This window comes from Nerophis lumbriciformis, linkage group LG36 (genome assembly GCF_033978685.3).
Source record: "Nerophis lumbriciformis linkage group LG36, RoL_Nlum_v2.1, whole genome shotgun sequence".
Classification (NCBI taxonomy): domain Eukaryota; kingdom Metazoa; phylum Chordata; class Actinopteri; order Syngnathiformes; family Syngnathidae; genus Nerophis; species Nerophis lumbriciformis.
This window is the reverse complement of record NC_084583.2, coordinates 8,022,501-8,034,783: the sequence shown is the minus strand read 5'-3', so window position 1 is coordinate 8,034,783 and position 12,283 is coordinate 8,022,501. Positions and strand designations below refer to the sequence as shown.

The following is a 12,283-nucleotide window of genomic DNA, read 5'->3' as shown; positions in this document are numbered from 1 at the left end:
GCTCCCCGGCTATAAATACCCCCGCACGTCAGATTGGAAGAAGGTTCTTTTTCTCTCAGTGGCTTCATGGAAAAAGAGGGAGAAAACGTGGGGGAGGTAAATATAGGTGTATGGGGGGTAAGAAGGGAGACGGGGTGGGAGAGCTTGGGGCTTTTTTTTTTTTTTTTTTTTTCCCCCAGTTTAAATGAAACCAGGTGTGTTTTTGGACCGCGATGGATGGCGGTTTGGGGGGGGGGTTAGGAGGGTCATGTGTGTGTGTGAAGTTGTTGTTCGCCATTTGGATGGATTTTTTTGGGGGGATTTGGGCCACAGACCAGGAATTCTCATCTTAGACGTGGAGAGGGGTCGGGGTGGCCTCGCAGGGGGCCGGCAGGGGGGTAAGAAGAGTGGGCGGTCCCCGCTCGCTCGGCCTCTCTCTCTCTCTCTCTTTCTCTCTCCCTCCCTCCGCATGTGTTCAGCTGCTCCAGCTGTCTCCCGCTCACTTTCTCCCAGGGTGCACTTTAAGGACCACTTCCCTGCCACCCACACCAGCGGTCAGACGGACGGACACGAAGACCACGGGAGGACTTGTCGGTGAGTTCACACCCTATCACTGTCATCTGCAACTTCCAGCTCTGCTTTGCCGCTAAAGGCCTGACTTTGCAATCGCCGCTCTCCGCGGACGTGTAATAGACGGGGGGTAGACCGTGGTCATGGGGATGGCGTGACTGTACGCCGTCAGCATTTCGGCGTCACAGGAAATGACAGCCGGATGTTCCGGGTCAAGGGGTGCAAGAAAAACAGGTGCTAGCGCCGCGCGGTACTACCTTGCTTTCCAGAAGGTCGTACGAAAACCCAGTGGTGTGCTGTCAGGGCCAGCGAGGCCTTCTCTGCTGGCCTAACATAACCAGAAATCATCATCATAATTAAAGATAAAAGTCTTTTTTTTTTTTTACAGTCGCGATCAAAAGTGTACATAAACTTGTAAAGAACATAATGTCATGGCTGTCTTGAGTTTCCAATCCAACTCTTATTTTTTTGTGATAAAGTGATTGCAGCACATACTTGTTGGTCACAAAAAACATTCATGAAGTTAGGTTCTTTGATGAATTTATTATGGGTTGACTGAAAATGTGAGCAAATGTGCTGGGTCAAAAGTATACATACAGCAATGTTAATATTTGCTTACATGTTCCTTGGCAAGTTTCACTGCAATAAGGCGCTTTTGGTAGCCATCCACAAGCTTCTACTTGAATTTTTGACTACTCCTCTTGACAAAATTGGTGCAGTTCTGCTAAATGTGTTGTTTTTCTGACATGGACTTGTTTCTTCAGTATTGTCCACACGTTTAAGTCATGACATTGGGAAGGCCATTCTATAACCTTCATTCTAGCTTGATTTAGCCATTCCTTTACCACTTTTGGTGTGTGTTTGGAGTCATTGTCCTGTTGGAACACCCAACTGCACCCAAGACCCAACCTCCGGGCTGATGATTTTAGCTTGTCCTGAAGAATTTGGAGGTCATTGTCCCATTTACTCTCTGTAAAGCAAGTAAAATTAATTTGATCAGACTCCAGTGTAAACGTGCACAGGCCCCAATGTGGCCCCAATGTGGCCCCAATGTGGCCTCGACGTCACTTGCATGCGCAGTTGGCCGGTAGGAAGTCGCTACTACTACTACAAAATAAAATAAGAGTCGCCACACCTTAAAAATTAGTGTTTTTAGGTGAAAGTAAAGTAATATAAAGTATGAATGGATGTATATAGTGTAATATATTTGGGAGGGTTGTAATCTTTTTATGTCTGTTAAGTAGAGGAGACATCAGAGTGGATCTATGTTAGATTTATTTTTCAACTCACATGTAAACAAATACACCACAGCGTCAACTGCAGTCTTTCAACTATCGCTATTTCTTCAGAATAAAAATACATATTCATATATTACATATAGACTATTATTTGTGCACTATTGACTAGTCATGCACCGAAAATGTGGTTGTCTTAAATAGAAACCAAAACCAAATGTGATGAAATATCCACATCCACTGGCGACTGTCTTTCCGCACTGCAAAAACTGAAATCTAAGTAAGATGAAATATCTCAAATAAGGGTGATATTTGCTTATTTTCTGTCTGATAAGATAATTCTTCTCACTAATCAAATCAAATCAAATCAACTTTATTTATAGAGCACATTTAAAATTTACCACAGGGGTAGCCAAAGTGCTGTACAATGAGCAGGTTAAAAGATAAAACGAGTACCGAGCAAACACAACACAACACAAACAGAACACGATAAAAAATAAATAATTAAAATAGAATTAATAAAAACATAAAAACATAAAAACAGGATCACAGCAGGTGTATTATGGGGCAGAATTTATGTTAGTGTTTTACTTGTTTTAAGGGTATTGGTCCTAAATGATCTCAGTAAGATATTACAGCTTGTTGCTGAGATTTTATGACCTATATTGAGTAAAACATGCTTGAAACTAGAATATTAACTGATGCAAAGCTGTGTCATTAACACTCACAAGTATAAAACTGCTTAACATTTCTTATTTCAAGCATTGTCCACACGTTTAAGTCATGACATTGGGAAAGCCATTCTAAAACCTTCATTCTAGCCTGATTTAGCCATTTATTTACCACTTTTGGCGTGTGTTTGGGGTCATTGTCCTGTTGGAACACCCAACTGCGCCCAAGACCCAACCTCCGGGCTGATGATTTTAGTTTGTTCTGAAGAATTTGGAGGTTATTGTCCCATTTACTCTCTGTAAAGCACCAGTTCCTTTGGCAGCAAAACAGGCCCAGAGCATAATACTACCACCACCATGCTTGGCGGTAGGAATAGTGTTCCTGGGATTAAAAGCCTCACATTTTCTCCTCCAAACATATTGCTGGGTATTGTGGCCAAACAGCTCCATTTTTGTTTCATCTGACATCACATGGACAAAGATAAGACCTTCTGGAGGAAAGTTCTGTGGTCAGATGAAACAAAAATTGAGCTGTTTCAGCAATATGTCCAACAAGTCCATGTCAGAAAAGCAACACATTTAGCTGAACTGCACCAATTTTGTGGTCAAAAATTCAAGCAGAAGCTTGTGGATGGCTACCAAAAGCGCCTTATTGCAGTGAAACTTGCCAAGAGACATGTAAGCAAATATTAACATTGCTGTATGTATACTTTTGACCCAACATATTTGCTCACATTTTCAGTAGACCCATAATAAATTCATGAAAGAACCAAACTTTATGAATGTTTTTTGTGACCAACAAGTATGTGCTCCAATCACTCTATCACAAAAAAACAAGAGTTGTAGAAATGATTGGAAAGTCAAGACAGCCATGACATTATGTTCTTTACAAGTGTATGTACACTTTTGACCACCACTGTACTTTCCCTAAATATGTAAAAGTATTCATATTCTCTTCATGTCATATTATGCTCCTTCCAGCGCTGTTGTTTGTAGTTTAGAGTTTTTATCCAATCAGAATTCGGCTAGCTTATGTTGCCATGCTGTACCAAATCTGCCTTCAGAATCAACAATGTCTGTGCACTGTAAGTGAACGGACACATACAGTTGATAAACAATTGCGATAGCCAATTAGATCACGAGTTGGCCTCACGCTGTGACGCTGGGACTCCCAAGTGAGTATCCAATCACAAGTTGCGAAAACAGAAAGTGGCACCAGAACCATACGAGCCATAGAAAGCCACAGAAAACTCAGCGGTACTATAACCAGGAAGATAAGGTGTTTGTCTTACATTTAGTAATCCTAGTGATTCGCTGTGGACAGACCAAGCCAAGCAATGCAGGTTTAGCGAGAGGAAATCACATTTTGGCACAACACCGGCGGCGAAATGGTTTGCCCGCCACTTTCACACGAATCAACCGACTAGTACAGGGGTCGGCAACCTTTACCAGTCAAAGAGCCATTTTGACCGGTTTCACAAATTATAGAAAACAATGGGAGCCGCAAAATTTTTTTTGAAATTTTAAGTGAAATAACACTCTATACAAAGTTTTTTTTTTCATTTGTGCTATGTATAAACCAGGGGTCTCAGATACGCTGCCCACACTTTTATGTGGAATTTGAAAGCTGGTGCGGCACACGGGTTCTAAATGAATGGCTCAGCGTCGTGCGTGCGGTGATGGTACAGCATATGGCACCCACTACAGCCAGCGTGCCTGATCAGCCACACGTTGTACGGGGCTTCCGCTTGCTCACATAGGTGACAGCAAGGCATACTTGCTCAACAACGACACAGGTCACACTGACGGTGGCGGTATAAAAAAAAAAAAAACTTTAACACTCTTACTAATAATGCGCCACACTGTGAACCCACACCAAACAAGAATGACAAACACATTTCAGGAGAACATCTGCACCGTAACACAACATAAACACAACAGGACAAATACCCAGAATCCCATGCAGCCCTAACTCTTCCAGGATACATTATACACCCCCCCCCCCCCCCCCCCCTCGCTACCAAACCCCGCCCACCTCAACCGACGCACAGAGAGAGATGATGTGTGAGGGAGCAGGGTTGGGGTGGGGGTGGGGTTTGGTGGTAGCAGGGGTGTATAATGTAGCCCGGAAGAGTCAGGGCTGCATGGGATTCTGGGTGTTTGTTCTGTTGTGTTTATGTTGTGTTAAGGTGCAGATGTTCTCCCGCAATGTGTTTGTCATTCTCGTTTGGTTTTGGTTCAAAGTGTGGCGCATTATTAGTAAGAGTGTTAAAGTTGTTTTATATGACCACCGTCAGTGTAACCTGTGTGGCTGTTGACCAAGTATGCCTTGCTGTCACGTACTTGTGCAAGCAGAAGATGTATAGTATTGGGCTGGCACGCTGTTAATACAGATTGTAGAGGGCGCCAAATGTTGTACCATCATGGCACGCCCTTATTATAGCCCTTATTATAGCCGTAAGGGTGAAAATCGGTGAATGTTAATCCCGGGAGTTTTCTGCGAGAGGCACTGAAATCCGGAAGTCTCACGGGAAAATTGGGGGTTCAGCAAGTAAGCTGCTGAGCCGCATCAGAGTGATCAAAGAGCCGCATGCGGCTCCGGAGCCGCGGGTTGCCGACCCCTGGACTAGTACGAGTGCTACAAATTGTGAGTTCAAATTAGGGCTGGGCAATATGGCCTTTTTTTAATATCTCGATATTTTTAGGCCATATCGCGATACACCATATATATCTCCATATTTTGCCTTAGCCTTGAATGAACACTTGATGCATATAATCACAGCTGTATGATGATTCTATGTGTCTACATTAAAACATTCTTCTTCATACTGCATTAATATATGCTCATTTTAAACTTTCATGCAGAGAGGGAAATCACAACTAAGTCAATTTAGCAAAAGTGTATTTATTAAACAGTTATTAAGCAGTGGCACAAACATTCATGTCATTTCAAAACAGAAAGTGCAAGATTGTCAGAGACATTTTAAAACAAGCTATGAGTGCACTTTTGTGCATGATGACACAAGATATTTCAATAAGTGTCACATAAAAATGAGCTGCATATCAAATAGTACATGTCCTTCGGTGTTGATGTGGAAATAGTTGCTTCGGCCTTTAGTTGGTGTGGCACCGAACAGAGATGTTGACATGTAAAGACATATTCCCGCTTGAAGCCAAACCACCGTCAGACGATGGACCTTGTGCTGTTTTTCTTGGGAATTAATTATTCCTCCATTTGTTACCAGATTCGCACCTTCTTTCTCTCGTATTACCACTCAAACCACACCGTTAGCTTTTAGCATCACAGCTAACGTTACCATGTCGCTACCTGTCTGCTCCGTTGCTCACGTGACAGTATGTGACGTATGTAAGAAGGTGGGCTTGTTTTATGTCTCTGTGAGAAGGAGAGACAGGAAAGAGTGAAAAACGCATGCAGTTTAATGCCCCGCAGCTAAAAGCAACTGCGTGAGAACGTATACTCCAATATCACCATATAGCATACTTGCCAACCTTGAGACCTCCAATTTCGGGAGGTGGGGGTGGGTGCGGGGGGCGTGGTTGGGGCGGGGGCGTGGTTGGGGGCGTGGTTAAGAGGGGAGGAGTATATTTACAGCTAGAATTCACCAAGTCAAGTATTTCATATATATATATATATATATATATATATATATATATATATATATATATATATATATATATATATCCCTGCGACCCCGAAGGGAATAAGCGGTAGAAAATGGATGTATATATATATAAATAAAAGAAATACTTGAATTTCAGTGTCCATTTATTTACACAAACACACACATAACACTCATCTACTCATTGTTGAGTTAAGGGTTGAATTGTCCATTCTTGTTCTATTCTCTGTCACTATCTTTCTAACCATGCTGAACACCCTCTCTGATTATGCATTGCTGTGTGGCACGCACAAAAGTGCTTTCATCAAATGCACTAGATGGCAGTATTGTCCTGTTTAAGAGTGTCACAACATTGCTGTTTACGGCAGACGGACTGCTTTACTGTAGACGTTCTTTATATTGTGGGACAGCGGACTCAGGTCCGCATGGAGCTGGAGGGGGCGTGGCCTCCAGCTCCGCCTGAATTTCGGGAGATTTTCGGGAGAAAATTTGTCCCGGGAGGTTTTCGGGAGAGGCGCTGAATTTCGGGAGTCTCCCGGAAAATCCGGGAGGGTTGGCAAGTATGCCATATAGTCATTTTCTATATCACACAAAGACAAACCCGCGATATATCGAGTATATCGATATATCGCCCAGCCTTAGTTCAAATATTTGATTTCTTTATTTTTTTCATGTTCATTTGTTTTATACATTTCTTTTAATTTTGACTGTAGCACGTAAGATATGTTTTAATTGCTGAAGCGGGTTCATTGAATGTTAAATGCGCCGAAAAATAGACCCGTTTGTACACTGTTTAGGGGTTTCAGTACACAGTAGTGTGTAAGTGTGTTTCTGTAGGGACTGAAGACCTAGGTGACTACTGCGAAAACCCAACCGTAATGTAAATCCAATCCATCCATTTCAGACAGACAAAAATATTACCACAAAACACCTAATCCAAGTTTTACGTGACGAAAACAACAAACAGCAAATAAATGATTAATTAAGTTCATTTAACCCTTGTGTAATGTTCATATTGTTGTTACTCAGCCAGCGTTTGTGGGTCTGATGGACCCGTTGCATTTTGTGGCTTTTAACGCCTCACAATCAAACACTTTTATGTTAAAATACTGAACAGATGTTTACCTTATCCCAATAAACATATTTTCAGTATTTTAACATAAAAGTGTTTGATTGTGAGGCATTAAAAGCCACAAAATGCAACGGGTCCATCAGACCCACAAACGCTGGCTGAGTAACAACAATATGAACGTTGCACGGAAAATTTCTCTTGCCAGCTTCTGCATCCCACAGGGATTCTTCTTTTGTGTTTCTGCACCTGCGGTTCCCACACAAGGTTGCAACATTGTCAACACCGGCTGCTCTCATTTTCTCGCACATTTGACCCTCTGATGTTCTGTGTACCTACACTCTTGTCCTCCTGTCTAGGCCTTCTGTGTGTGTGTGTGTATGTGTGTGTGTGTGTGTGTGTGTGTGTGTGTGTGTGTGTGTGTGTGTGTGTGTGTGTGTGTGTGTGTGGTACACAGAACATCAATTTCCACACTTCCATTAGCCCCGGGTCCAGTGGACCCGGACATCTTATACGTAATAGAAATGTGTAGGGGGGGTGTATGGTGTGTGGTCATTAAATATGTATTCTGGTATATGTTCTTCAAAGAAAATGAGCCAAAGTCAGTGGGTGTCAGTTTGAAAAATTAATTAATTGTATAATTTTTCTTTTAATAAAAAAATGAACACCACCACATATTGAAGACAATTGTTGGCAAAGACGGTCAAGGGCAGACACCACCTTTGTACAGTTTTTGACTTGAATCCTTTACTGTTTCTCGCCTTCTTTATCAAAGTACTGGCACCTGCACTCTCTCTGTTTTCTGAGTGAGTTATTTTGCAGCCATACTCGAGTCCACAAAAGTCACCAACACGTGCGGACACTCGTTCCGTGGAATGAGTTGCGATTACAGTTTACTTTCTTCGCTCTTACAATGAAGAAGACGCGTGACAAAAAACGAAACGCCGTTGTCGTTAAACATTTGCTACTTCTGGGTGAAAATGTAATGACAAATAGTCCACATGGTGGCGCTGGTATTAACCCCTAATGCAGGGGTGTCAAACGTAGGGAACAGGTTTTATCCGGCCCGCGGGAGTATAAGTATAAAAATGAGCCGAAATTTTTGAATGACAGAAACTGCTTTTCTAAATGTGTCCACTAGATGTCCCAATAGCAATTCTTTGTATCTTTATAGATGATGCTACATATGTAAAAAAAACAAAAACACATGATGTTAGTGCATCAATCGAGGAAAATGAGCAAACTACATAAATAACATCCTGTAATTAGATTTTGATATTTTAAAAAATTAAAAAAAAATTACACCAATGAGTTGACTGATGAACATTACCACACAATTTATTCAGAAAGTATAAATAACAACAAATAAAGATATTAACCGCAACGTGTAAGTGTAAAAAGCACCCAAAAAAAAGATGCTTCGTACATTTTTAGAATGTGCTTGTTCTATTTTTAAACAGAAAACAATCTGAAGTTGTCTTTATTTTTAACTTATCGTGCCGTGGTTTTACCAGTCCGGCCCACTTGGGAGTAGATTTTACCCCATGTGTCCCCCCATCTAAAATGAGTTTGACACTCCTGACCTAATGCATGTTGGGGCACTACATGTGGGTACTTTGTACTTATTTGACTCCTGCTCAATATATCAGTGGTTTGAAATTGTGATTGTGTGTTTAGTTTTATACCTCATGTCCCGTTATTGCTAGGTTTAATTGGCCTCAAGACTCTTATTAACTTCATCCCTAATACTTTGCAGCTCATTTTTGGAAAAAACTGTACTTTTTAAATTTTTCCATTTGGGCTTTTAAAAAATACTTTTGTAAAAGCCAGTATATGTAGAAGTAGTAGTAGTCTTATTTTGAAGATACTTACAGATGACATAAGACTATACACATATCTTGTAAAAGGGGGTGTAAAAAAAAAAAGTTTTTCGTATGAATCAGGATTCTTACTTGTAACGATTCTTATTCGATTTAAAAAAAAAAAAAATGTTTAAATACATTTTTTTAATCTGTCCTGTCCAGCCACTCAGACAAATCATATAGTTCAGTGTTTTTCAACCACTGTGCCGCGGCACACTTGTGTGCCGTGAGATATTGTCTGGTGTGCCGTGGGAAATTATGCAACTTCACCTAATTGGTCCAAAAAATATATTTTGCAAATCAATAATTATAATCTAATAATGTATCGTTGTCTAGTGCCTGTGCTGTGCAGAGCTTGGCAGGGTAACCATGTAAAACTCCATATCAGTAGGTGGCAGCAGGTAGTTCATTGCTTTGTAGAAGTCGAAACGCGTCAAGGATTGTTTGTCGTGATCCCAATATGCAGAGCACAGTGGGAGACAGTGTGCAGGTAAAAAAGGTATGCAACTCTTAAACCAAAAATGAACAAAAGGCAAGTCACGCTAGAAAAAAGGCACTGAAGCATAGGGATGGCTATGCAAAACAAAAGTAAAACTGAACTGGCTACAAAGTAAACAAAAACAGAATGCTGGACGACAGCAAAAACTTACAGCATGTGGAGCAAAGACGGCGTCCACAAAGCACATCCGTACATTACATGACAGTCAACAATGTCTCCACAAAGAAGGATAGCGTACGCACAACTTAAATAGTCTTGATTGCGAAAACAAAGCAGGTGCGGGCAATAGCACTCAAAGGAAGGCGTGAAGCTGCTCCAAGAGAACACCAACAAAACAGGAAAGGTCACCAAAATAACAGCGCAAGACAGGAACTAAAGCACTACACACAGGAAACAACAACAAACTCAAAATAAGGCACGACAACCTGGTGGAGTTTCATTTTTTAAACGTTTCTGCTGGTGGTGTGCCTCCGTATTTTTTTATGATACACATGTGCCTTGGCTCAAAAAAGGTTGAAAAACACTGATATAGTTGATGGAGATTATCTATATCTACTGTACACATTTACTTTAAAAAAGAGAAGTGTTGGATACTTCTCTCGTATGTTATTTTGTGGAGGAATGTAGTTAGTTAGTCACACCCAATGTTATGACCAAAAAAAAGTAGAGATGTCCGATAAATGCTTTAAAAATGTATTATTGGAAATTATCAGTATCGTTTTTTTTATTATCGGTATCGTTTTTTAATTTTTATTTTTTTTAATTAAATCAACATAAAAAACACAAGATACACTTACAATTAGTGCACTAACCCAACAAACCTCCCTCCCCACTCATTTACACTCATTCACACAAAAGGGTTGTTTCTTTCTGTTATTAATATTCTGGTTCCTACATTATATATCAATATATATCAATACAGTCTGCAAGGGATACAGTCCGTAAGCACACATGATTGTGCATGCTGCTGGTCCACTAATAGTACTAACCTTTAACAGTTCATTTTACCCATTTTCATTAATTACTAGTTTCTATGTAACTGTTTTTATATTGTTTTACTTTCTTTTTTATTCAAGAAAATGTTTTTAATTTATTTATCTTATTTTTTTTTTTTTTTTTAAAAGGACCTTATCTTCACCATACCTGGTTGTCCAAATTAGGCATAATAACGTGTTAATTCCACGACTGTATATATCGGTTGATATCGGTATCGGTATTTAAGAGTTGGACAATATTCGATATCGGCAAAAAAGCCATTATCGGACATCCCTAAAAAAAAGTATTTATTTTGAATCGAGAATCGATTCCGAATGGATTTGTTACCCCCCAAGAATCGAATTGAATCGTGGGATTCACAGCCCTATCTTGTACACGGTACACAATTCAACATGTCTGAAAGGGAGTAGAAAGAAGCAACGCTTATTTACTCCTACCCCTCGTCCATATCATAGCAATTATTAACAATTTAGTTCACTTCCTGTGTTTAGACTTAGAGACTTAGACTTTCTTTTATTGTCATTCAAATTTGAACTTTACAGTACAGAAAGAACAAAATGTTGTTGCATTAGCTGGTTGTAGTGCAGGATAAAAGAGCAAAAAGTTGCAGATATAAATAAATTACTGTGCAGATAAATATATTGCACTTTTGCATATGCATCCACGTTTATGGATGTATGTTATATTGTCTTTATAGTCCAGCAAGTTAATCCATTTTGGGGGGAATTGAGGGGATTATTTTAATGCGTTCAAGAGTCTTAGTACAGTAGGAAGGGGATTCATATGGCCCCATTCGTCGCGGTTTACCAGACACATGAAACGTGACGAATTTGAAGGGTGCACTTTCCGCTTTTATCTGTGTTGAATATCTTAACATGTGTTTTGTCAGCATCAGTTGCGATGTAGTGTGGCACTTTCCATCATTTTCAGCAGCCCCCCGCCTTCAATTCAGGTGAGATCCACCCAGGAATGGGGGCCATGTGAATCCCTTCCCTCGTGTATGTAAGTCAGGGACACTAGTTCAATAGTGAGGTACTTGATTCATCTTTAAGAGAAGTCCACCGCTAGGATGAAGCCAGAATGACCCCTGGGGGCCAATCTATGGTTTGGTATTTGGTTGTCCTGATACCAATATTTTGGCACCGGTACCAAAATGTATTTGATACTTTTCTAAATAAAGAGGACCACATTATTGGCTTTATTTTAACAAAAAATCTTAGGGTACTTTAAACATAAGTTTATTATTGTAATTTAGTCCTTAAATAAAATAGTGATCATACTAGACAACTTGTCTTTTAGTAGTAAGTAAACAAACAAAGACTCCTAATTAGTCTGCTGACGTATGCAGTAACATATTGTGTCATTTATCTACCTATTATTTTGTACACATTATGAGGGACAAACTGTAAAAATGGATCATTAATCTACTTGTTCATTTACTGTTAATATCTGCTTACTTTCTGTTTCAACATGTTTTATCTACACTTCTGTTAAAATGTAATAATCACTTATTCTTCTCTTCTTTGATGTGGGCTTTGTACCGAGGATGTCGTTGTGGCTTGTGCAGCCCTTTGAGACACTTGTGATTTAGGGCTATATAAATAAAGATTGATTGATTGATTGATTGATACTTTACATTAGTTTTGGATGATACCACACATTTAGGTATCGATACGATACCAAGTAGTTACAGGATCATACATTGGTCATAATCAAAGTCCTCATGTGTCCAGGGACGTATTTACTGAGTTTATGAACATA

The 12,283-nt window shown here is 40.0% G+C and overlaps 1 protein-coding gene across 1 annotated transcript in view; it reads left to right on the top strand.

Annotated features, from left to right (window-relative positions):
• The first annotated feature begins 469 nt into the window (after nt 1-469).
• The window catches only part of efemp2a (EGF containing fibulin extracellular matrix protein 2a), a 60,689-nt gene continuing 48,875 nt past the window's right edge, over nt 470-12,283 (top strand). The window contains exon 1 of the mRNA XM_061930666.1: nt 470-573. The gene's annotated coding sequence lies outside the window, so the exon portion shown is untranslated. The remainder of the gene's footprint in view (nt 574-12,283) is intronic.